Raw genomic sequence first — 25018 nt, forward strand, 5'->3', positions numbered from 1 at the left:
ACTTCGTAGCGCTATGAGAAGCTACACTCAGCTTAGCCTTCATTTCATATGGTGACGTTTAGAGCAAGCAATAGGTCAGGATGGACTGAAGGTTGGATTCAGCCCTCTATTTCGTGCTGTCAGGCTGTCCACGGCAGGCCCCCGCTCCTCCGTGCGCTTTCAAGAGCCACGACAGACAGTAGTGCTGCTGCTGGTGTCCCCTAGCGCCGCACCAGCTGTCCGTGCTTCTGAGCACTACCACCAGCAGGGCTGGTGGCGGTGCGGTCTAACGCCAAACAGGCCACCTTGTGAGCTGTCCTTGCTTCTGGGCACTAACAGCAGTGCTGGTGGAGGCGTGTCCTGGCGCTACACTGGCCAAAGTGTGATCAGTCCGTGCTGCTGGGCACTACCGACAGCAGGGCTGATAGTGGTGGTGGGGCCTAGCGCCACAAAGGCCACCGTGTGAGCTGTCCATGCTTCTGGGCACTACCGACAGCAGGGCCGGTGAAGGGGTCTCAAAGCGCCACCCAGGCCACCGTGTGAGCTGCCCTTACCTCTGGGCACTATAGATAGCAGTGCTGCTGGTGTATCCTAGCGCAACACAGACCAGCTTGTGAGTTGCTCCTGCTTCTTGGCGCTGTTGAATTGTGTCCCAGCGAGTCACACAAGCCAGCTGCATTCCAGAAGCTTCTTTGAAAATGAAGAGAGGGGCTCCTCTTTGTTTGATTTCCAAGACGTATTTAATGAAGTACGACGCCACAGTGGGATCGCATCAGTAAAGTAGGGGGAGGGGCAAAAGGGTGTTGTACATCGATTTGGATATGTGTCATCGGGTGATATTGATATTGGGAAGGTCAGTTTCACGTTCAATAGAAAGAATTCCTGCAGAACATAAACAACATGCCTTTATATCGAGTTTTTACTTCACTGCCCCTCTTTCTAATCGCTCTAAATGGCAGATGGCAGTACTAACCAATGCAATGGTACTCATCGACCTCATAAGGCTGAAGAGCTAAGTTGGTCTTGAATTATTCAACACCAGGACTCACAAGTACACAAGATGACAGCAAAATGTAACGTTTGTAGCGGGTTAAGCTTCATTTACATACACAAAATCGTTACCCTAAATGCAGCAGGATGTGAGGCTGACCGAAGGAGGGAGGAACAGAGAGTCCACGCTGAGGTGGAGGCAGTGCTTTAAATGGGCCGGTACTGCCAGGTACGGAGTACCCGTACTTTTCTATTTTGAGAGGGAGAGTGCCTGCACTTCTGAAGAGAGACGTAATACTTATTTGGAGAGTACCCACCCTTCTCAGAACTACACAGGCGCTCTGGTACAGAGTGCCTGCACTTAAGGTGTGGCAGAGAGCGAGAGGAGGGCAAAGGGAGAGAAATACCAGATTGAGGCAGAGAGAGCGAGGAGTTCGTGACAGAGAGCGAGCGGAGGGTGAGGCAGGGAGAGGTGGGGAGAGAAGCGCCTGAGGCAGGAAGGAGTAGAGGGCGAGGTGGGCAGGACAGCAGGGTGGAACGGGAATGAGAGGTGGGTGAGGTGGACAGAGAGGTGGAGAGAGTGATGGGGGGGTGGAGAGAGAGTAGAGTGAGGCGGATAAAGCAGGTCTCTTTTATCTCTCAGCGCCAGGATGCCTGCAATGGTTTACAAATGTTTAAAATAATAAGAGATGGTGCTTAGGTACAACCCTTAGAAATACAGAGCAAACAAAGTAGGCACATCCCGAGCAGTGGAGAGTCCGACTCCCCCTTCCCCCCCATGACTGCCTGCATTCCCAGGGCTAGCTCTTAGACACCTGGGAGACGCTAGGCAGCCCGTTCTTCTTTAAGGGCCACCCACGCTTCTTCTTCTTGCCCTCCCAGATCCCGAACACGGGAGCAGGGCCTGTGTAAGGAGGCAGCCCCAGACCCCTGCAGCCATTCAGGGTGGCATTGAAAGGCGTGTTCCTATTGCATGCAGTCAGTGTCCTGTGCGCAGTGTGGGGCAGGGGATGGGGCTGGCCAGAGCAGGGAAGGAGTGGTTTGCACTGACAATGTGCGCATGAACTGTTTTGTGGGCCAACCAAACAGTTCGCCAACAAAACAACCATTGGTGTACAGTAATGAAATTACAGATGTGTACAAAATTAGTGGAGGCACACAGCTTTTGCCCAATCAAAATCTGTACTGAAGATAATTGGCATTAGGGGGCACAAAAGCCCCTCACACTATTGCCTTTTTAAGCTCTGTTTCGGCTGATGACAAAGCTTGGATACAGCTGTGCCATCAAGCCAGATGTAAAAAAAAAAAATTAAAAAAAATAGTCGCACCATCCATCGAATCCAGTCCTACTCCTTTCTCAAACTCTATACACATGCCTTCTGTGAAGGCTGGCTCTTTTTCATTTTATACCTAAGGCTTTTATTACCAAACTTGACTGCTTGTTATAAAAATGTCTTCTCTCTAATGCTCTCCTATTGCCATTGTAAATGACAATACCATTTATTTGTTTTAAAAAAATGTTTAAAAAAAAAAAATGTCATGAGCAATGCCAATAGCTCTACCTTTAATAATGCCGAGACCATTGCATTGTAAATGCTTGTTACTAATTTGTCTTGGATTTATTCTTGCGTGTGTTTCTCCTTTATTGCTTCTGTGAGTACAACAAGTGCTTAAAACTTCCCTTGAATAAACCTAACTGCTCGCCCACACTGCCACAAAATGAAAGCTAGTATTATCTACTTTTGCCTCTGCCTGGCTTTTGAGGATCTCTCGCACTCTCTACATAGTGTACTTCATTTTAGAACACAGTACAGATAGGTCGTTTCCTACATTGGTGGCAGCGGTGGGATACACAACTTTGCATTTTCTTCACCACTTTGACAATAAGTGACCACATGAATAAATCACAAACATGTCTCTAGACAGTCTAATTTTTGACTGGTCTAATTTTTTCAAAATTTCTAAAATTCACTGCTAGGGCCTTGGTTAAGTACCTGAAACCAAGGGGTTAGAAATGTAAAAGTTTCTGCTTTAGTTAGGACAACGTATTTAGTGTTAGTTATTTTTTGTAACTTCCTAAAAAGGTTCCAACTTTAGTAAAATAATGTCTGATTCCGATATAAATGTTCAAAGGCTCGACCTATTCCCTTACATGAAACTGAGCCATGCTCACCTGAAAGGCGCTCTGTAAGAGCTATGGAATAAAATCAAACAAAAGTCCTCAAAATGAATTTTTCAGACAACTCATAGCTCACTTTGAGAAAGACCACCCAGAACTGGTAGCCCAGTCTGAGGATGAAAATAATACCAATGAAGATGATGTTGAGGAAGGACATGAGTCAGTCCCCTCAAACACAGCTGAGACCCCCTCAGATGAGGACGTCCTGCTTGAAAGATTGACCAGGAGACTAGGATTAGAGGCTCAGCTCTTGGAACTAGAAAAGCAAAGAAAAGAGATGGACCTTGGACCTCTCTTTGGTGGCAGCATACAAGTAATTAGGGAGAATAGCAGTTCATATGACTCAAAACTCCTCAAAGGGATTGTCCCTCACTATTCAGAAGGTGAGGGACAATGGTGTACTGCATTTGAGAGAGCCTGTATAGGAAGGAAAGTAGCTATACCAAATTGGGCTCTTCTCTTGTAGAAACTATTCTCAGGGAAAACAATGGATAGACTCCTGACATTACCTGAAAAAGACGCTGAGTCGTATGACCTCATGAAGGGTACCCTGATTGAGGGCTTTAGACTCACTACTGAAGAGTACAGAATAAGATACAGGGGACTCGAAAAACCCAGAGTCATCCTGGGTAGAAGTCATAGACTTTTCAGTAAAAACACTGAATGGTTGTTTAACAGGTAAAAGTGTGCATAACTATAAAGGGCTTTACAATTTAATCGTGAAAGAACATCTTTTGAGTAATTGTTATCATGAGAAGTTACATCAGCATATGGCAGACCTAGGTCCACTTTCTCCTCTAACGTTGGGAAAGAAGGCAGAACACTGGGTCAAAACAAGGGTGATCTGAACCACCACTGGTTGGGGGGACCAAAATAAAGAGGCCGAAAAGCCCCCAAAGGGTAAGATGGTGATCAAAAAGGGAAAAACAAAAATTAGTCTTCTTCAGGCCCCACAAAAAACCTGCCCAAGAGGGTGAGCCCAGAAACTCATCACAGCCCAAGGGAGCGTACCTGGGTAATAACTGGGTTCCCAAAAAGGTTTGATATCATGACTGTAAGGCACCGAACTGGAGACCCTGGCTGTAAAAACAAATCAAATGCCTCCAGTCCACCTGCATTAAAAGCAGTGGCTAATCTCCAGATAGGATCTCAGGTGAGCCCTGGCCATGTCAGAGAACTCACTGAGGCTTTTCTTGTAGGAGATGTGGACTTAGCCTTCTTACCTGTCTGGCCCACTAAAATGCAAAAATACTGATAGCATCCTATTATTAATAGGGTTATGGTTGAAGCTCTGAGAGACAATGGTGCCAGCATCATGAGGGTGACTGCACAGCTGGTGTCCTCAGATTAGTATCTGCCTGGAAGGCCCTATCCAGTCACCAATGCTGACAATGTGACAAACGCTCATCCCATGACAATGGCGTCCTTTCACTGGGGGGGGGGGGGGGGGGGGGTTACTGGAAAAAAAGATGTAGCCGGCTCTTCATCAATACCAGTTGGTTGTTTACTCTGCAATGATTTTGAGTCCTCTGCCTCAGCTGAAGTAGAACTGAGAATCCATGCAGCAATGCTAGGAATCCCACAATGGGTGTGTGTAAAAACTAGGGCAGAGCCCAGTGTGAAAAAGAGGTGCAGGAGTTTGGAACAATAGTCCCGCCCTCTAAGAGGAAAGGTAAGCAGACTACTGGGGAGCCAGCTGCAAATCAGACACCAGACCCTTCTCCTCAGGGGTAAGAAGAGTCAGCCCCAGAAGGAACTGAGTATCAGGAACTGGAGCCTTACCAGGCTGAGCTTTTGGCCCCACAGGGACCCTCTATGAAAGAGCTGTGCTGGGGCAGAGGACCTACCCCACTCTTGAAAGCCCGCAACAGCAAGCTGCTGCACAGGAAGGTGGGGATGTTAGTGGTTCCCACAGGATCTATTAGGAGGAGGAAATCCTTTACACTGAGGCCAGTCACCCCAAACCTGGTACCACTAGGAGAGTGGTAGTTCCTCAGGCGTTTAGAGAATTCCTCCTCAGTTTGGCCCACGACACCCCCCCTAGCTGGACACCTTGGCCAGACCAAAACTTGGAGCAGGCTTCTCAACCACTTCTACTGCCCAGGGATGCTCCAGATGGTGAAGGAGCTTTGCAACTCCTGGCCCACCTGTCAAGTCAGTGGCAAGACATGTAGGCACCCAAAGGCCCCCTTAATTACACTTTCAGTGGTTGGGGTTCCATTTGAAAGGGTAGGGATTGACATTGTTGGTCCCCTTGACCCTCCTACAGCCTCAGGAAACAGATATATTCTGATGGTAGTGGATTATGCCACCAGGTATCATGAAGCTATTACCATTAGAACTACCACTGCCAGAATGGGCTTCCCTAAGGAGATGATATCATATAGAGGTACAAACTTCATGTCTGGTTACCTGAAACACATGTGGAAGGAGTGTGGAGTGACCTACAGGGTCACTTCTCCCTACTATCCACAATGTAGTAGCCTTTTTGAAAGATTCAATAAGACCATGAAAGGTATGATTGGTGTACTCCCTGAAAAACTCAAAAGGAGATAGGATGTCTTACTGCCAACCCTGCTTTTTGCCTACAGGGAAGTGCCACAAAATGGAGTGGGGTTCTCCCATTTGAACTTTTGTTAGGGCATCCTGTTAGGGGACTACTGTGCTTTGTAAAGGAGGAACAGAAGAGACCTCTCTTTGAACCTAAACAGGACATAGTGTACTATGTACTTGGCCTCTGCTCCAGGGTGGCTGAATACATGGAGAAAGCAAACCAAAACCTTGAGGCCAGCCAAAAGCTCCAGAAACAATGGTAGGGCTATGGTGGAGTTCCAACCAGGGCAGAAGGTATGGGCTTTGGAGCCTGTGGCCCCTTGAGTCCTCTAAGATAAGTGGAGTGGACCCTATCCCATCCTAGAAAGAAAAGGGGAGGTCACCTATCTGGTGGACCTTGGCTCTTGCAGGATTCCCATGACGGGCACCGCCTTAAACCCTATCATGACAGGGTAGATGTCACCATGCTCATGGTGGTTACAGATGAGGATCAGGAAGCAGAAAGTGAACCTCTCCCTGACCTCCTGTCCAACAACCCAAAAGATGGGTCAGTGTAAGGAGTGGCCTTGTCAACCACCCTCACTACCTAACAGCAGACTGATTGCAGGCAGGTCCTAAGCCAGTTTGCTGAGCTCTTCTCTTTGACCCTTGGTCAGACTAGGAGGTGCACGCCTGATGTGGACACTGGTGAAAGCTTGCATTTTAAGAACAAAATCTACAACAGTCTGGTGAAAGAGCATCAAAGCTGAAGAAAGAAAGATTCTGTCATTGGGATTCATAAAGCTATCTGAGAGCCCCTGGGCCAGCGCAGTGGTGTTAGTCCCCAAGCCTCATACCTAGGGTTGTAAAAAAGAGATCAGGTTCTTTGTGGACTATAGGGGCCTCAATGTAGTAACCAAAACCAATGCACACCCAATTCTGAGGGCATAGGAATTAATTGACAGGTTGGGAGCACCCCAATATCTGAGTACCTTTGATCTCACACGTGGGTACTGGCAGATAGGTCTGACTCTAGGGGCAAAAGAAAGATCTGCATTTTCAACTCCAGAGGGGCATTATCAGTTTAATATGATACCTTTTTGGCTGATAAATGCACCTGCCACTTTTCAAAGGCTGGTGAACAAAGTCCTTGCTGGTTTGGAATCCTACAGTGCAGCTTATCTAGAGGATATTGCTATCTTCAGCTTCATCTGGCAGGATCACCTGATCCACCTTGGGAAAGTTTTAGAGGCTCTGAGAAGTACAGGCTTCACTATTGAGGCAAGCAAGTGCCAGATAGGGCAGGGGAAGGTTGTATACCTGTGCTACCTTGTAGTTGGAGGCCAGGTTCAACCACTACAGCTCGAGATCCAGACCATTCTGGACTGGGTGGCTCCCACTAACCAGACTCAAGTCAGGGTCTTCCTTGGCTTGACTGGGTACTATAGGAGGTTTGTGAAAGATTATCTTAGACGATAAGCAAGGACAGCCTGATGTCTTGATTCTTTTCCCGTTGTTTGTATCCTGTCCTCAATAAGAATGTATTAATTAACTTTTGTTTTGAGACCTTTCTTCATGCAGAGGTATGTCTGCTGGACCTAATGCCAATGCTAAAAAATAAATAAATAGCGGCATATTTCACGACCTGACATTAACACTATTGAAACAAAATATTGCCATGAATGGGAAACCTACCACTACACCAAGAATAGAGAAATGGAGACAACAGGTAGCACAATGGGCTGAAATAGATGGGACAGTCCTACACAGGGAAAGGCAAAGAGGGACCATAAAGGTGAACATACCCCAAGCCTGTGATAACCTAACGCGATCATTCCCTAACAATGCAAAAGACACACTTCTGCCTTGAGCAGGACCGTTTCCCTTCCTAGTAAAGTATGTAAGCAAATGCAGCTGCAATAGGGCTATCAGCTGCACTGACTTCTGTACCAACCCGCCTTCCTCTCGAGGCTCCTACCAAATGCAAATTCATACCATGGGGCCCAGTGGAAAATCGATGGCTGAGTAAACCACCAAAGGATGGAAAATTAGAAATGGAAGATTTTCACCGACCCCAATTATACTTGCAGTTGGGCTAATATGTTAATATTACTTGGTATGAATGACCTGATAAGGAAAAGTCTTTTGCATTGCATGACCACGAGATAACAGGAGCCATCATTACAGAAATAAAGGAAACAACGCAAAAGATGGAACAACGTGTTTATTCTATCCAAAATAACAAAAACGGAATATATGACTGTGCATATTAAAGAAAGCAATACAAATATGTCAAAAATTATTGTAATCGCAAGAAATTTAAGTATTGCAAAGGTTTGTCCTTTGGTTTGTCTAAACTATAAAAAACCTTTTTCCATGAAAAAATAAGCAAAACAAATATGATTGTTTTCTGTATACAATGCATTTATGGGGAAATAATTTATTGTGTATTAATTCAATACCTTGAAATGCAAAAGATCCCCTCATGCATTTCAGTGCAAGAACTCTATAGGAGGTTGAAGGAACAACCAACAGTGTATATCATTGGGCGAGAGAGCAATCATTTTCTTACTGGAGCCGAAGCTACTCAATCTGTGTCTATTTTAAAGCACTGTCAGACAAATATGGAAACAGGCAAGCTGCTCGCTATTGCCAGACCAAAAAAATATAGATCTGAGGACAAAAAGCAATGTGTTTTTCCAATGCTTGTTTAAGCTTCCCTTTGGTGCTATCTGGGTGTTGAACGCTGGACAGCTTGCTCTTTCAGCTGTTCTTGTGTGACCCCATTTCTGTATGATTCAATATTGTCAGCATCAAGAGGACTTGAAATTGCTAAAAATGCTAAAAGATTCAACGTTGTTCAAAACAGACGGTTCCAAAGCAAATCTAAAAATACTCAGTTTACTGATTAATCTGTACATCTGCACGAAACGCTTTTATATTTTAGTGATAAAGGAAAGGAATGATTCTGAAAACCTACCCGGTCTGCTTACACATCTCTGCCTAAAGGCAACTTCCGTGGTTTTGAATGCCACGCCGTCTCTCCCACTGAGTACACTAGATGGTCACTGGGTGACGCTGTCGCACCATTCTCACTCCTTTCAACCAGCATGTCGCTTGGAAACCAATAAAAGTGCTGCAGTTCATCCAGTGGCCACGCGGGAGCAGCGCTAGACCACAGTCTGCACATAATCCCAAAGGAGCGAAAAATAAGCACAGCAGATGAATATTTTATTGGCTTTTTAAGTTGCCTTCCTTATTCACCATTAAGAACGTGTTCGGTGAAACCGCCTTTTCATCCACATGGATTATTCCACCAGGACATCCTTCACTCCCTCAGCCTTCCCCGCTCACCTGCCAAGCTCATCTGTCCTCTCACAGCCCGTCCAGAGCTGCTTCGCTGGCCTAGGCTCCATCTTTTTAGACAGAGCATTTTTTTCTTTCACTTTTTTCTTTAATCCCCTTTTTGCTGGCATCCATTCTTCCTTTCTTCTCCTACCCTTCTCTTTCTCTCCTCTGCATCTCTTATCAACGTCTTCCTTTTCGTCTTTTCTTCCTCTCTCTACTCATCTCTGCCCTTTTTCCCTCCCTTTCTGCAACTTTTCTTCCTTCCACCCTCTGCCTCTTTCTTGCCTCTAACTTCATTCCTCTTTTTATGCTGCTCTTCACATTGCCTTCCCTGCCTCTTCGTCTCTTAATACCGTCCATGTCCTTCATAGGTTCTTCTCATTCCTTATCTCCTTGCTGCCTACTTCCCAGCCTTTCTTCTGCCTCGTAACCAGGGCCACTGAAATTATGCTGCAGGAGAGGGCCAAATTATGCGGCACGGTTGAGACATTTATGGGGCAAGAAAATGCTAACTTGTGGTATAATGCAGTACACTTTGTAGTTATTACTTCCTGATTTCAAATTCTTTAAAATTAATAACACTATCTGGGCATTGGTTGCAACTCATCAGTACTAGTTTAATACTCAAATACAGCCATAAGCATCAGAAAGTTGACCAGTTCAGCTTTGTAAAGGTCCTTCCTCCGCGCAGCAACACATGTCGCTGCATTTTTACTAACTTTTGATCCGTTTAAGCTAGAAAAAAATGCTTCTGTTAAAATCTGAAGATAATGGATTATAAGGTACTTGTGGCGAATCTTTAACTATATGAAAACCGCCACGGCTACACAATATTTAATTCCAGTAGCCCTGCTCATAATCTTCCAGCTAGTGCTTAACTTGTGCCGGTGGTTTCCAGTACTCTGCCCAGCTCTTAATTTTCAACACCGGCATTTATGACAGTCTGCCAAATTATTATTATTATAGTAAGGTCATTTGTAGAGTGCACAGCTACCCTCAACGGAGGTGGCCCGGTGCTAAGGCAGTCGATTGATACAGGTGCACAATATTATATTTTAGGAGCAGTTGAAGCGCCAGGTTTTTAGAGCTCGCCGGAAAGCAGGTTCTGATTCAGTCAGGCGGAGAGAGAGTAGCAAGGAGTTCCTGACCGTGAAAGCTCTGCATCCTGTCCTCGCCTTGCGAAAGCGAGGAATGGCGAGGAGTCTCAGATGGTTGGGTCTCAGGGCCCGGTCATGATGGTAATGCTGGAGTCTGACTCTGAGGTAAGCTGGGCCTCGGCCCCTGGTGGCTCTGTGCGCCAAGGTGAGTGCCTTAAATTCTATGAGCCTGATGATGGGCAGCCAATGGAGGTTTCTCAAGTGGGGGGTGATGGAATGGCGATAAGGTACCTTGCATATCAATCTGGCTGCAGCGTTCTGAATCATTTTCAGTCTGCGGGTCAGATAAGCGGGGAGTCCCAAATAGAGACCGTTGGCCTAGTCCAAGTGAGAAGTAATAAGGGCGTGGATTACTGCCCTTCTGCAGGCCAATGGAAGGAAGTGGAGGACTTTCCTCAGAGTTCGTCGCTTCCCAAAACAGGAGGAGGAGACTTGCCTAATCAGAGATTTACAAGAGAGCTCATTGTCAAATCTGAACCCTAAGTTTCTCACTGAGTCAACTGGTTTAGGAGGGGGATTCAGTTCCTGAGGCCCCCAAAGCACAGTGGGTTGCAGGGCCTGTTGGTTGAAGCAGAGCACCTCGGTTTTATCCGAGTTCAGCTTGAGACAATTTTCAGTCATCCAAGCCGATATGTTACTCAGACATCGCCTTCCTCACTGAAACATGGATGAACGCCTCCTCAGCCCCCGACATCGCCATCCCGGATGGATACAAGATCATCAGGAGGGACCGCGTCAACCAGACCGGAGGAGGCATCGCCATCGTCCACAAGAACACCATCCGCATCACGACCGACGCTGACGACACCTTCGCCGCCGCCGAACACCTCCCCTTCCAGATTCACACCGACCCAAAGACGACCCTCAGAGGCACCCTCATCTACAGACCCCCAGGACCACGCACACAATTCAGCGAAGACATCACAGACTTCATCAGCCCACACGCCCTCCCCTCCACCGACTACATCCTCCTAGGGGACCTCAACTTCCACCTGGAGAACAACAAGGACCGCAACACCGTCACCCTGCTGGACAACCTCGCCAACCTCGGACACAAGCAACTGGTCAACACCCCCACCCAATACGCCGGCCACACGCTTGACCCCGTCTTCTCATCCAGCAAGCACATCGCCTTCAGCCACTCCACCGGACTTCACTGGACCGACCACAGCTGCGTCCACTTCAGCTTCAGAAAAACCACTACCCACCACCACCCGCAACAGGTTCCCCACAGAAGCTGGAGCAAGATCACCGCCGACCAGCTCACCACCTCCCTCAGCCAGAACCCACCTGCCAGCACACCGGACCCCAACGAAGCAGCCCGCAACTTCACGCAGTGGCTGACCGCCTGCGCCGAATACCTCGCGCCACTGAAGAACCCTCCCAGCAAACCCAGAAGCAAGAAGGCCCCCTGGTTCACTGACGAACTCAAGGACTCCAAGAAGACCTACCGCACCCTCGAGAAAGCCTGGCTCCTCGACCGGACCACTGACAACATGACCGCCCTCAAACACGCGACCCGCAAGCACCACCAGCTCATCCGCACCACCAAGAAGAAATCACTGAAGGATCGACTGGACAACAACGCCCACGACAGCAAGGAACTCTTCAGCATCGTCAAGGAGTTCTCCAACCCCAGCACCGGCAATAACGACATCACCCCTTCACAAGATCTCTGCAACTCCCTCGCCTCATTCTTCCACAGCAAGATTGCCGACATCCACAACAGCTTCGGCGCACCATCCTCGCACCCAACCGTCGAACCAACGCACCGCACCGCCACCCTCCGCACCTGGACCACAGTGACCACTGAAGACACAGCCCGCACGATGAACACCATCCACTCCGGATCTCCGACTGACCCCTGCCCCCACCACGTCTTCAACAAGGCCGACTCCACCATCACACCCCAACTCCGAGACGTCATCAACACCTCCTTCGACACCGCCACCTTCCCGGAGAGCTGGAAGCATGCAGAGCTCAGCGCCCTACTGAAGAAACCAACAGCGGACCCCACCGACCTCAAAAACTTCCGCCCCATCTCGCTCCTCCCTTTTCCTGCCAAAGTCATCGAGAAGAAAGCCAACAGACAGCTTGCCGCCTTCCTCGAGACGAATGGATCCCTCGACCCCTCGCAGTCCGGTTTCAGAGCCAACCACAGCACCGAGACCGCCCTCATCGCAGCCGCCGACGACATCCGAGGCCTTCTCGACAACGGGGAAACAGCGGCACTCATCCTCCTGGACCTCTCCGCTGCGTCCGACACTGTCTGCCACCGCACCCTAGTCCAACGCCTCAGCAACACCGGCATCCAAGAGAAGGCATTGAAGTGAATCATCTCGTTCTTCGCTGGAAGAACACAGAGAGTCCGCCTCCCCCCGTTTCGTTCCGAGGCCACCAAAGTCATCTGCGGCGTCCCGCAAGGATCATCACTCAGCCCCAGCCTCTTCAACGTCTACATGAGACCCCTCGCAGCCATCGCACGCCAACACAACCTCAACATCATCTCCTACACGACGACACCCAGCTGATCCTCTCCCTCACCAGAGACCCGACACCGCCAGAACCAGCCTCCACGAAGGGATGAAAGGCGTCGCCGAATGGATGAAGAACAGCCGCTTGAAACTGAACTCAGAGAAGACGGAAGTCCTCATCCTTGGACCATCACCCTCCGCCTGGGACGACTCCTGGTGGCCCCCAGCCCTGGGCACCGCCCCCAAGCCGACAGACCACGCACGCAACCTGGGCGTCATCCTGGACTCCTCCCTCTCGATGACCAGACAAGTCAACGCCGTCTCCTCTTCATGCTTTCACACCCTCCGCATGCTCCGGAAGATCTTCCGATGGATCCCGATCGAAACCAGGAAGACGGTCACCCAGGCCCTCGTCACCAGCTGGCTGGACTACGGGAACACCCTCTACGCCGGAACCACAGCCAAGCTACAGAAAAGACTACAACACATCCAGAACGCCTCCGCCCGATTCATCCTGGACATCCCTCGACGCAGCCACATCTCCGGCCACCTAAGGAACCTGCACTGGCTCCCCGTCAACAAGAGGATCACGTTCAGGCTCCTCACCCACGCACACAAGTCCCTCCACAACCTGGGCCCCAAGTACCTCAACGACTGCCTGACCTTCCACAAGCCCACCCGCCAGCTACGGTCCGCCAGCCTCGCCCTCGCCGCCGTACCACGCATCCGAAGAGCCACCGCCGGAGGCAGATCATTCTCCTACCTGACTGCCAAGAAATGGAACTCCCTCCCCATCCACCTTCGGCTGACCCAGGACCACCTCACCTTCAGGAGACAACTCAAGACCTGGCTGTTCGAGCAGTAGCGGCCCCCTTCCCCCAAGCGCCTTGAGACCCTTCCGGGTGAGTAGCGCGCTATACAAGTGTTATGATTGATTGATTGATTGATTGAGACACCTTCTAAGGTTGGCAAATGGTGGTGCTGTGTGTCTAATTTAGAGATGAGCACAGCAACAGTTGTTACATTAACCCCTTCACTGCTCATGACGAGCTCAGCTCGTCATGAGGCACGGTTGAGCTGTGCTTATGACGAGCTGAGCTCGTCATGAACAATGGGAAAGCCTTCAAAGCAGCACAGGAGGGGAAAACCATTAGCAGCCAAGGTGTTAATTAAGTATACATTAAAAATGACTAATACCTGCCTCCCAAGCCATTCCTAGAGTGCTGGGGGCCTGGAATAGTCTGAATTGTCACACTTGTGAAAGTGTGATGGTTAATAGATGTGTTGGTACAGTCATTGGGAGGGACAATGGTTGGTACAATCTGCATTGGCCTCCTGTCAAAGGACTTTGCAGTTTTTGTTGTGTGCACATTAACCACTGCTGCCATCGGGTAACATCCTTTACAATGAATGTTTTGCAACGCGGTACCATTACCAAGCACGTTTTACAACGAAAGTCGTTACAACGACTTTCGCTGGAGGGCGCTCTAAGATAGGGAATAGTTTAATTTACTATCCAACACCTTCCCTACTATCCACGGGGACTGGAGTTGGAATAGTAAATTAAACTATTCACTATCCAGCACCACCCAACGCAAGTCGTTGTAACGACTTGTGTTGTAAATCCTGCGTCGTAACGGTACGCGTTGTAAAAGCACGTGTTGTACCGTCATACATCCCTGCCATCCATTTTTATTTTCGTTCTTCCATTTTCCCTCAATTCCATTTTCACTTTCTTTTTCCACCATTTGACCATCCCTCTATTCTTTCACCTTCTTTGCATTTCTCTCTTTGCATCCTCTTTGACACCTCCTTTGTCTTCCCTTTCTAGGTCTGGCAATAGCCATGATCTTTTGATTTTACTAAAATGATATGTATAATATATTTGCTTAAAGGGGCTTTCAGCCTCCTCTCGTCATCAATTGGGCTGTTGTAGTGCTATTCACATTCTACTTTTGCCCACTGCAGCATACAGCATGGGGCAGTGGGTTGGCCTACTTTAGGCACTGGTTAACGTCATTTTGTGTGCCTGCATTTTGCTCTCTCACAATAAGCACATCTGCACACAAGGCAGTTCCCTTCAGTGCCAGAGGTTTGTTTTTTGCTTTATAATTACTTTAGTGTTGCTGTTGTGTTTACAGACTGAGGTGGAAGCTGGGTGCTTTATAACTGATGTGAGCACAGGCCACATTCCATGTTTCTTCAATACTGCTTCCTGCCAATGATGTTGTCCTGCCAATGGTCGAAGGCTGTACTACCTCCCCAGTGTGGGTAAAGGCTCCTCCTTTATTATTTTTCTGCATCAGGCTGCTCAGGAAGAACTTCCAGAGTAGCCTGATTATTCTTCCCCTTGCAATGACGATCAGCTTTCACTGAATCAGTGCTTGGGGGCATATCTCAGCCCCCCAAGCACTGATTCCTTTGGGAGGGGTATCATTGAAAAGGGGAGATCCTCACTTTTCCAATGCTACCTCTTCCCACCAGATCCATGCTTGGGCTTGGGAATCACCACTGGAGAACAATCCCCAAGCAGGGATCTACTCACTAGCCCCCAGAGATGGGGGAGTGGCCCCTTAAGCAAGGGCTTTCAACACATTTAATTGCCCCAGTGATTCTGCCTCCCCCATGGGGGGAAGTTTGGAGTAATTACCTTTGATATGCCCCTGGGGGGAAGCAGAAAGCCCACTAGACACCAAAGAAAGATTTCATTTTGCTTGTTAGCACATTTAGAGGTGGGGCTGCCCAATATGGGCATGGTCTTGCCCCAACTCCCAGAAAACGAGGCATCAGTTGTTCTGTCCCCCCGGGTGGCAGATGGGGTAATTACCCCTATCTCCTCCCCGGGGGGGGGGGGGAAGTCCCCCAGACACCATTAAATATTGCGGTAGGGGCTGTCCAATATCAGCATGCCCCCACCCCAACTAAATGGAGCATCAGTCTTTCTACCCCCCAGGGGTGTTTAGTGGGCAGGTCAGGGGTAAATATCACATCTGCTCCCCAGGAGGGCAGAGAGATGGATGCAACAATTAACTGGGGTGGGGGCATAGCCATGCCTATGGGGGGCAGCCCTCACCCCTATATTGTAAAATAAACGTTCTTTCCCTGGTAACCAGGGGGTTTTCTGTCCCCCTCACACAGGGGAGCAGAAAGAGTGATGCCCCATATTTTGGGGTAGGGTCATGGCTATACACATATTAGGCAGCCCCACCTCTAAAAATGCTGGGGTGCACAATCCCAATATGGGTATTGTCATGCCCCCACCCCCAAAAATGGGGCACCAGTCTTTCTGCTGCAGGTGAGCCGCCGTGGGCATGACCATTTGCCCACCCCAACTAAATTGCCCATCAGTCTTTCTGCCACCTAAGCAGATGGGATACTTACCCTCGATCTGTCCCCCCGCCCATGGTGGCCAGAAAGTACACTAGTCACCAGGTAAAGGAAATATATATATTTTTTTAATAGGGGTAGGGGCTGACCAGTATGGGCATGGCCTTGCTCCCATCCCAACTAAATGGGACATTAGTCTTTTTGCCCCCTCGAGGAGGGGGGGGGGTGAATGTGGATAATTACCTCAAATCTACCCCCCAGGGGAGAGAAAGCCTGCTAGAGGCCTGGGATATCAAAATGACAAGCAAAGGCATGCAGAGGTCTACCCTGGCATCGAACCATACTTCTGCTCCAGTGGGGTCAATAATATCTTTCTGCCCCCCTGGGAGCCAGGAAGAAGGCTTGTCCCAGTTGAGGGGGGTTGCAACCAAACCTGCCCCCAGGGAGTGGGGTAGGGTTAGAAAATCCAGCTAATACCTTGGATTTTGCCTTTGGGACAAAAGAAAGTGCTGCAGCTGTTGAACTTTGGCTTTGGAACCCCCCCCCCCCCCCCCCCAAAGGGGAAAACCTGTCTTTTCACTCCCACTCCCAGGAGCATGCAGGAGGTGTGATCGAATTTGCCCTTTGGGGGCCAGCACAGAAAGACCACTGTATGGTAGGAATCTATATTTTCTAATAAAATAATGTGATATATGTGGCCTGTGCTAACACCAGGCTCCCTTCTCCCCCTAAAGCATCAACATTCTTTCTGCTCCCCTGCAGAATAAAGCATCCTATCACAATGGCAAGTGAGGGGACATTTGATTCTTTTGGGTGTTGTATTTACATATGGGCCAAGAGAGTGTGGCTGACTCCCAAAATGGTTAATGGCTGCATTTTTTGGGCTTAGGTAGGCTGCCACCTGGAATAATACCAGACCTAAACAGTTCTGAAAACTAGACATCCGAGGGAGTCCAGGGTGGTGTGCTTCGCATGAATCCCACATCATTTTCTTACCCCAATGCCCTGCACACCTCAAACCTTGACTAAAAACACACATTTTCCTCACATTTCTGTGAGGAAAACTTCTGTAAGCTGCAGGGAGCCACAAACCTCCTACTACACAGCATTCCCCCAAGTCTCCTTAAAAAAATGGTACCTCACTTGTGTGGGTGGGCCAAGATACCTTGACACAAAAGGCCCTATTGCGCTATGTGTAGAGATCAGCAATAGGGGTAGCTGTAGGTTTTGGGGCGATGCTTCCCTGCCTCCCATCGAAACCTACCAACCACAGACATTTTTGAAAACTAGACAACCAGTGGATTCCAGGGTGATACGCCTTGCATGGATCCTATGAAGTTTTCGTACCCACAACGCCCTGCAAACCTCAAACTTTGCCTGAAATCATACATTTTCCCCGTATTTCTGTGATGGAAACTTCCGGAATCTGAAATACACAAAATTCCTACCACCCAGTATTGCTCCACTTGTGCCGATACAAATGCAGCACTCCTTGTAAAACGAAAAAACAACTGTGGATTGGAATTACCGAAGGTACAATTGTTAAAAACTGTTAGTGCAACAGAGTAGGGCAATGCAAATGTAGAGCCCTCTTGCTCTGCCTCACCTCTATTTACTTTACCTCTTTTCTCTCTACATGGCATCTTACTTTCTACCCTTCACCCCTCCCTCTGGGCTTCACTAACATCTTTATTTGACCTTTCTTTCTATATTTCTCTTTGTGGTTATTTCTCAACCTGACCACTCTCCGCCGTGCATCAGTCAATAATTGTCACAACTCTCCACATGTCTGTGTCAACCTCTCTCTGCATCTACCTCTAATTCTCTCTCTTTCTAACTTACCACTCTGCCTGACCCTTTTGTGCGCCCCTTTCTCTCCTCTCTCTTCAATTCCTTCTCCTTTTATCTCGCTCTCTCTACTTCACTCTAAAACCTTACATCTCGCTCTACCCATTTCTTAACAGAACTTGTGCATCTTTGTGCTTCTCTCACAAAAGCACTTCTCTACATCTCTACCACTGTCTGTCTGCATCTACCTCCCTTGAACTCCCAGCAGACCATGGTATGCAGCTCTCATTTGCTAAGTTGTTTTCTAAGTTCATGTTTCAAACATATTGCATTCAATTATTTATTTCATGAATGCTTTAAAGCCGAATGCTTTATGGTGTTTTATCCTCCGATTCATTATATATATTTTTTTAAAGTGATGGCAGAGTGCACTCCAAACCAGGATGCTTGTCTTAACAACACTGTGCTTTCGCTGTGCCACTTACCATATGTGTAAATAGTTTCTAGGATTCTTTTTCCCCTTCCACCCCTTTCAGTGTTCACACATTCATGATAGTTTCCTGAAGAGAGGTTATGAATGGTGTGAGAAGCTGGCAAAACATCGCAGGCATATTTGCAAGGCCCCTTGCCACCAGAGCGTCACTTTTATTGACAGCCTGGTGGCATGCAATGCTGAGTAATATTGACAAGGCCACGCAAAGCCACCCTGCATGTCTTTTCATGGCCTTGTAAATATGCCCCCCTTTCACACATTGCTCTCCGTGAAAGGGGCGTTTCACGGGTGTTGTTGTGGGTGTTCCCACAACAACACCCATGGATTCTGACACATTCCCAGACTTACAGGGTTTCATAAACCTGTGAATGCATCAGATTCTAATGCCTCCCCAGGGGAGGCCTTAAAGTGGAGCAACGAGGAGTAAAACCTTTTTCTGCTTGTTGTTTGCTCTTTCTTTGTGTGCTGCAGAAGGAGGAAATCACCATCAATGATTGTTTTTGTGCAGAAAGGTGTCCCTGCCTGCAACAAACAATCATAACTGCAATGCAGGCTCCCTTGCATCAAGGGTGCCTGGCTTGGCGTTAGACAGTCAACTGGGCACCAGCACAGAGGAGAGCATAGGGATGCGTTGTATTGCTGTAAATAAAACACCTCCCTGCACTTTCCTAACTACGCAGCTCGGCGCAGCAGGATGGCTCGCAGCACAGCGCTGTGCCACTTTCTAGTAACCATGCCCCCACATGTTCCAAGTGTTAAGTAGTCACGATCCATGAAATAAAACTTTATTTGGAAATATGAAGGTGGAAATCTAGGTACATGGAAGTGGAAACATGAATGGGAGAAGCAGGCCACTCCTTTCCTATGCACTATTTTGGTGCATTGCTACTACCCCATTTACAACTGTATCTATAGTACTCCAATTTACCCTGGTTCTGTTTCATCTCCTGCAGGTGTGTGCACAAAGTGCTCGGGTGCCCCTGTTCTAAGGTGGTTTTGGTGTCAGTGCAAAAATAAGCCACTTCTGTGAAGATCACTGCGCTGTACATGTACTCCGTGTTGGAAGGGTTGGGGAGAGCAGCATTTGAGAGTGAACTAGCCTGGATTTCTTTTTCCAGCTTTTAGGTTTCACTGAGCTCTGATTTCCTGTCCTGCTCCTCCTGTTGCCTCGCCCTCTCACAGGTTCACCTACATCCCAAGCCTTATTGTGTATAAACGGCATAATTAACATCAGTGGCGGCTATTAGGGAATGGGGTGGCGGGCGGGGTAGACAACGAGGAGGAGGTGACAGGTGTGTTGATTTTTTTTTCTTTTTAAACGCACTTACCTTTTCTCCCCCAGCTGCATCGCTCCTCCACTTCTCTGCTCTTCCTGACTCCAGTCTGGAAGAAGCTGCAGAAGCACCCTGGCGCACAGGCTCCCCATAGCCAATCAAAATACTGCATTCCAGCGTTGTGATTCGTCTGAGCTCTATGGATTGGCACTCACATCAAGACAGGAAGCCTGTCTTTACGGCCGGCCAAGCATTTTTGCGCCCTTAGGGCCTCATTTATGAAAAGTGACGCACCGCTATGTGAAAACAGCAATGCGTCACTTTTCATTGCAACCTCCTTGCGACACCAATGATGTGTCATATTTACTGTATGACGCATCATGTCACAAGGAGTCACAGATACATCAGTATTTCGAACGTATCTGTAGGTGCAAAAATTATGCATTGCTGGAGTGTGTCACAAAAGTGACGCAACTCCAGCAATGTGTCATTTACACCTGGGCAAGTCCCATGTTAAATGTGCCTGTATCAGTCTTACGCCTGCCATTAGGCAGGTGTAAGATATTGACACATTTGTGTCCTAGAAGTGGCGCAGTGAAATCTTATAGATTTCACTGCGTCACTTTTACGACCTTTTCATGCACCAGAACACCCCCCCCCCCCTGCATACATTATACCTGTTGCAGGGGTTTACAAAGTAACCCATCTACCTAGATGCGTCACTTTGTAAATATGTAGCAACAGGGCGCATTTTTTACACAGCTAGTGCGCCACAAAACGTGACGCACCAGCGATGTAAAAGTGACACAAGGCCTCATAAATAAGGCCCTCAGTGTGCATAGTCCACTCCTCTTCCCACCCTGAGCCATCAGCCCCGCCCTCACCCAGCCCGCAGCAACCAAAAATAAAACGTTAATAACCTTGTTATCATCGTTGTATTTTACCCCTTTTCACTATTCTAAAAGCAGTGAGGCAGCGCTCCTCCACCTTAGCTGAGGAGTCGCCACTGGTTAAAATGTATTAATGCTTGGTTAAAATAACAGATTGTTGTTTAGGGCCCAAACATGCATTAACTAAACAGAAATGTGTGGCATTTCAGGAGAAAACACTTTTATGGTGGGGGAGATTACATTTAAGGAAACTGGAAAGCTGATGTTTAAGAAGCAATTATTGTATTTCAGAATTATATCTATATACTAATATTGAGGGATAATTCATGCAGAGTTTTGGAGGCTTTTTGCAGCTGATTTTAGCTTTTTGGCATCACTTACTGAAAGAGCTGTTGCGTCATGACTTATATACAGGTATTTCGTCATTTAAATCTATAGAATTTTCCACCCCATCCTTGGAAGGAGTTCTCCTATTTTAAGTGGAAGGGGTACACTGGAAAAATGAAGTTAAGTAAGATGTGACATACATTATGAAAAATTATGGACCATATGAAATTGTATAATGTGGGCCTCATTTATGGGTATTTTGCCGTACGGCGGCACAGCAGGCCTTGCTGCTGCGCTGCTTTACGGCAAAAGAAAAGGGCTGGAATGCCACGTATCTATTGGATACGGTGCATTACTGTCCTTTTCCCCTATGCCGGTGCACAATGGGCGGCCGTGCACCAAAACAGGCCCCCTTGCGCCATGGTGTAAGGGTGCCTGCGTTGCGGTGGTGATTGTTTTTGTGCACAAAAGGAAACCTTCCTGCATAAAAACAATCACAAGAGGCGTTTTCCTTTTGCTTTGTGTGCTGCAAAATACAGCACACATAGAAAAAGGTAAAACGAGGAGAAATACAGATATTTCTCCTCTTTGTGCCTCCCTTATGCCTTATGTTAAGTTTTTGGCACTACGTCAGATTTACGATATCTCGTAAATGTGGGGCAGTGTCAAAAAGCCATGCATATTGCTAGGAACGCCCCCAGCAACGCCCATTGCACGCCCCTTTAACTCAGAAAACTGCTTTACACTGAACAATATTTACTTGGCAGCATTAAGCAAAAAAATGGCTTAGTGCTACCTCATAAATATGGAGCAGGGTCCTGTGCTACGGAACGTCACAAAAAGTGACCCTTAGATTTTAAGTGCTTTTATTACATATAGACATTTAGCCAATGTTTATGTAAATTTTGCTGAAAATTCCACAGTTTTGACGCTATTGTTTTCACTAGAGTTTTTACGGCGGCTAAGGCTTACCTGGAATATCTCAACGTTATTTAAATATTCCATTATTGCCTCGTCACACACTTTGAATTTAAAATCCATTTAGGTGCAATATGTGGTGCAAAATTCAACATTCGGCAACTGGAAATGTACACTTCACATAAGCCTAGAGTGCTTACTTGGTCTGGCCATGCTTAACCTTGCGCTCTCAGACAGTTGGTGGCAATTAAATTCCATACAAATCTTTCTATATCATGCCTCTCTCTCTAGTTTACCTTTACTCTTTTATTTCAACCCTCTCTGTTCATCTCTCTTTGCCCGTTTCTACATCTCTACATCTCAGCCCCCATTTCTAGCTCAACACTGTCTGTCCAACTTATGTTTACTCATATAGACCATTAAGGAGGGTTACCATTGGTTTGCGAACCCAGTAATTGTCCGCAAGATTGTTGCGTGGCTCAGTGTATATCTCTACTGCGTGTAAGATCACCCAGGTAAATCGGTGTTATCTATACCTCTTGTAGGATATATTGTTAGGTCCTCACCCTCAGGTACCACCCATGGCCTGCTTCATCAGCCCGATTTATCTGGGTGTAGATCTTAAACACAGTAGAGATATACACTGGGCCATGCAACAGTATTGCGGACACTAACTCGGTCAGTAAACCAGAGGTAACCCTTCTTTATGGATATATGAGTATAGTTTTGGGGGCAGAGGGTCCCAACCCAGTCTGATGCTTCTCATTCCTCCAAATATTGACACAACTTATATTTACCTAACTTCACTCAATACACCTCTCACTACTCCACCTCTTTTTACCTCTCTTGTGACCTGTCCCGCTCTAACACTCTCTGCGCCGAAGCGTATATCTCTACGTCTCTACCATGTCTCTTTCCACAGCTCTCTAACTCAACACTCTTTCCACACCTCACAACTCTGTCTTTATCTACTCTCTCTGCAGCTCTTCTCGACCTACTTTGTGTCTCTCCCAATGCCATGTTTCTCTTCATCTCCTCTCTGCCTTCCTCTCTGTGTCCTTACCCTCTTTACATGACATGTCTTTCTATATCTCTCATTTTGCACTACTACCTCAGCACCCTCTATCTTGCAATCCTCAATAATCTTGTCACTACTCTATAGGTGTCAATGTCTACCCCTCCTTGCCTCTACCTCTAGCTCCTTTCTTGTTCAGCTTTTACCCTTTCTATGTCTGATCTCTTCGCGTACCCCTTTCCTCTCCCTCTCTACGGGGCATATTATCAAGAACGGCATTAAAAATTATCGCCGGTTTAGCAGCAGAAAACTGGTGCTAAAGTGGCGATAATGGGCTTGATGATATGTTCTTGAGAATTCCAATAGAAGTCCATGTTCTGGTGTGAACATGGGCTTCTATTGGAATTCTCCAGGGCAGATTATCAAGCCCATGTTATGTTATGTTGTTATGTTAAATTAATTTGTTGAGCGCACTAACACCATTAGGTTCCTTGGCGCTGCTTTGGCTGCAGTTTTCTGCCTCTCAACCTGCGATCATTTTAACGCCGTTCTTGATAATATGCCCCTAATTTCTATCTCCCTACACCTAACTTTCTCTAGTTTTCTCTAAAACTTTACCTCGTTTTCTAATCCTTTCTCTACATACCTTGCATATCTACCCGACACTCGTCTCCCGCGATGTGCATATGTCCCCATGAATGCACTCAGCCATAAGCACAATGTTAGTCACAGTCCTGTGTTAGAATGCCCTGCACAGGGGTTTTGTTTTGTTACAAAACACACATTGTAGCCATCATTATGACCCATACCACGACACTCAGTTGGCAATGGAATTACAGATATACAATATATAATATTATCCTCGATTTACCACTGCAGACATAATGTTAACACAATCTTGCATAGAAGAAGTTTAAGCTATCATTGTTACATAACGTGTTTATGACTATTGTGTGCCCATTATCACGCAGCATTTAGGTGTTAGAAATATTGCGATTTAAAAAAAACAAAAAACATATAACTACAAGTCCGAGAATGCCTCCTTGTCATCAGCGGTACAAAAGGGGGTGGTGATGGACGGAGCATCTGAATCAATCAAACACTCACACCCAGTCAAAAGATCTGGGTTTAATCCATCACCGTTCTTTAGCCCACTCTGCCACCCCAGTTCAGACACGCTATTTGCAAATCAGTCTGACTCTGTGCCTCATGGGAACAGTCCAGCCGGAACTGCCAAGCCATGTCTTCCCTGGACCGGAAACAAGCTTCCGAGGACCGGTTTCTGGCATTCCAGCTGTCTTCAGCCCGGCTTGCTTGAATCCAGTGGCAAAGTGAGCAAGGGACTCACGTCTGAGTAAACCCTGCCACACTTATGGTGGCCAAAAGCGGTACAAAAGGGGGTGGTGATGGACGGAGCATCTGAATCAATCAAACACTCACACCCAGTCAAAAAATCTGGGTTTAATCCATCACCGTTCTTTAGCCCACTCTGCCACCCCAGTTCGGACATGGCTATATGCAAATAAGTCTGACCCTGTGCCTCATGGGAACAGTCCAGCCGGAACTGCCAAGCCATGTCTTCCCTGGACCGGAAACAAGCTTCCGAGGACCGGTTTCTGGCATTCCAGCCGTCTTCAGCCCGGCTTGCTTGAATCCAGTGGCAAAGTGAGCAAGGGACTCACGTCTGATTATACCCGCAAGCCATGTCTTCCCTGGACCGGAAACAAGCTTCCGAGGACCGGTTTCTGGCATTCCAGCCGTCTTCAGCCCGGCTTGCTTGAATCCAGTGGCAAAGTGAGCAAGGGACTCACGTCTGAGCATACCCTGCGGCAGTGGCGGTTCGTCCATTGGGGGCGTTGGGGCGTTGCCCCCCTAGCCATGGACGACCGTCACTGACTGTGTCACTGTCTGGCACTGCGCATACCCATTACCGACACTGCAGACAGTCATAATAATGCAAATGCATTTGAGGTCGGTCGGGACGTCATCGCGATAGCAGAAGGACTGGTGGGGGGCGGGCCTGCGGCAGTTGTTAGTGGCAGGCTGGCAGGTAGCAGCAGCGTCAGCGTGGCAGGGAGGGCAGCAGTGTGTGCGCATTTAGGACAAGTCATTTTTATGACTTGCCCTCGCATGCGCACACACGTAGCAGCCCCTTCCCTCCTCCTCATCCCCTAGCACTTAAACAGGCAGAGACCCGGGGAGCCGGGTCTCATTATGGGCAGTATTAGCCCTGCTCTGCAGCCAATCCTGGCACAGTGGCGATGTTAATGCTGTGCCAGGATTGGCTGATTTACCGCGCACGAGGATGGTGTTCTCAGGAGAGTTAG

This window comes from Lissotriton vulgaris, unplaced genomic scaffold (assembly GCF_964263255.1).
Source record: "Lissotriton vulgaris unplaced genomic scaffold, aLisVul1.2 SCAFFOLD_1305, whole genome shotgun sequence".
Classification (NCBI taxonomy): domain Eukaryota; kingdom Metazoa; phylum Chordata; class Amphibia; order Caudata; family Salamandridae; genus Lissotriton; species Lissotriton vulgaris.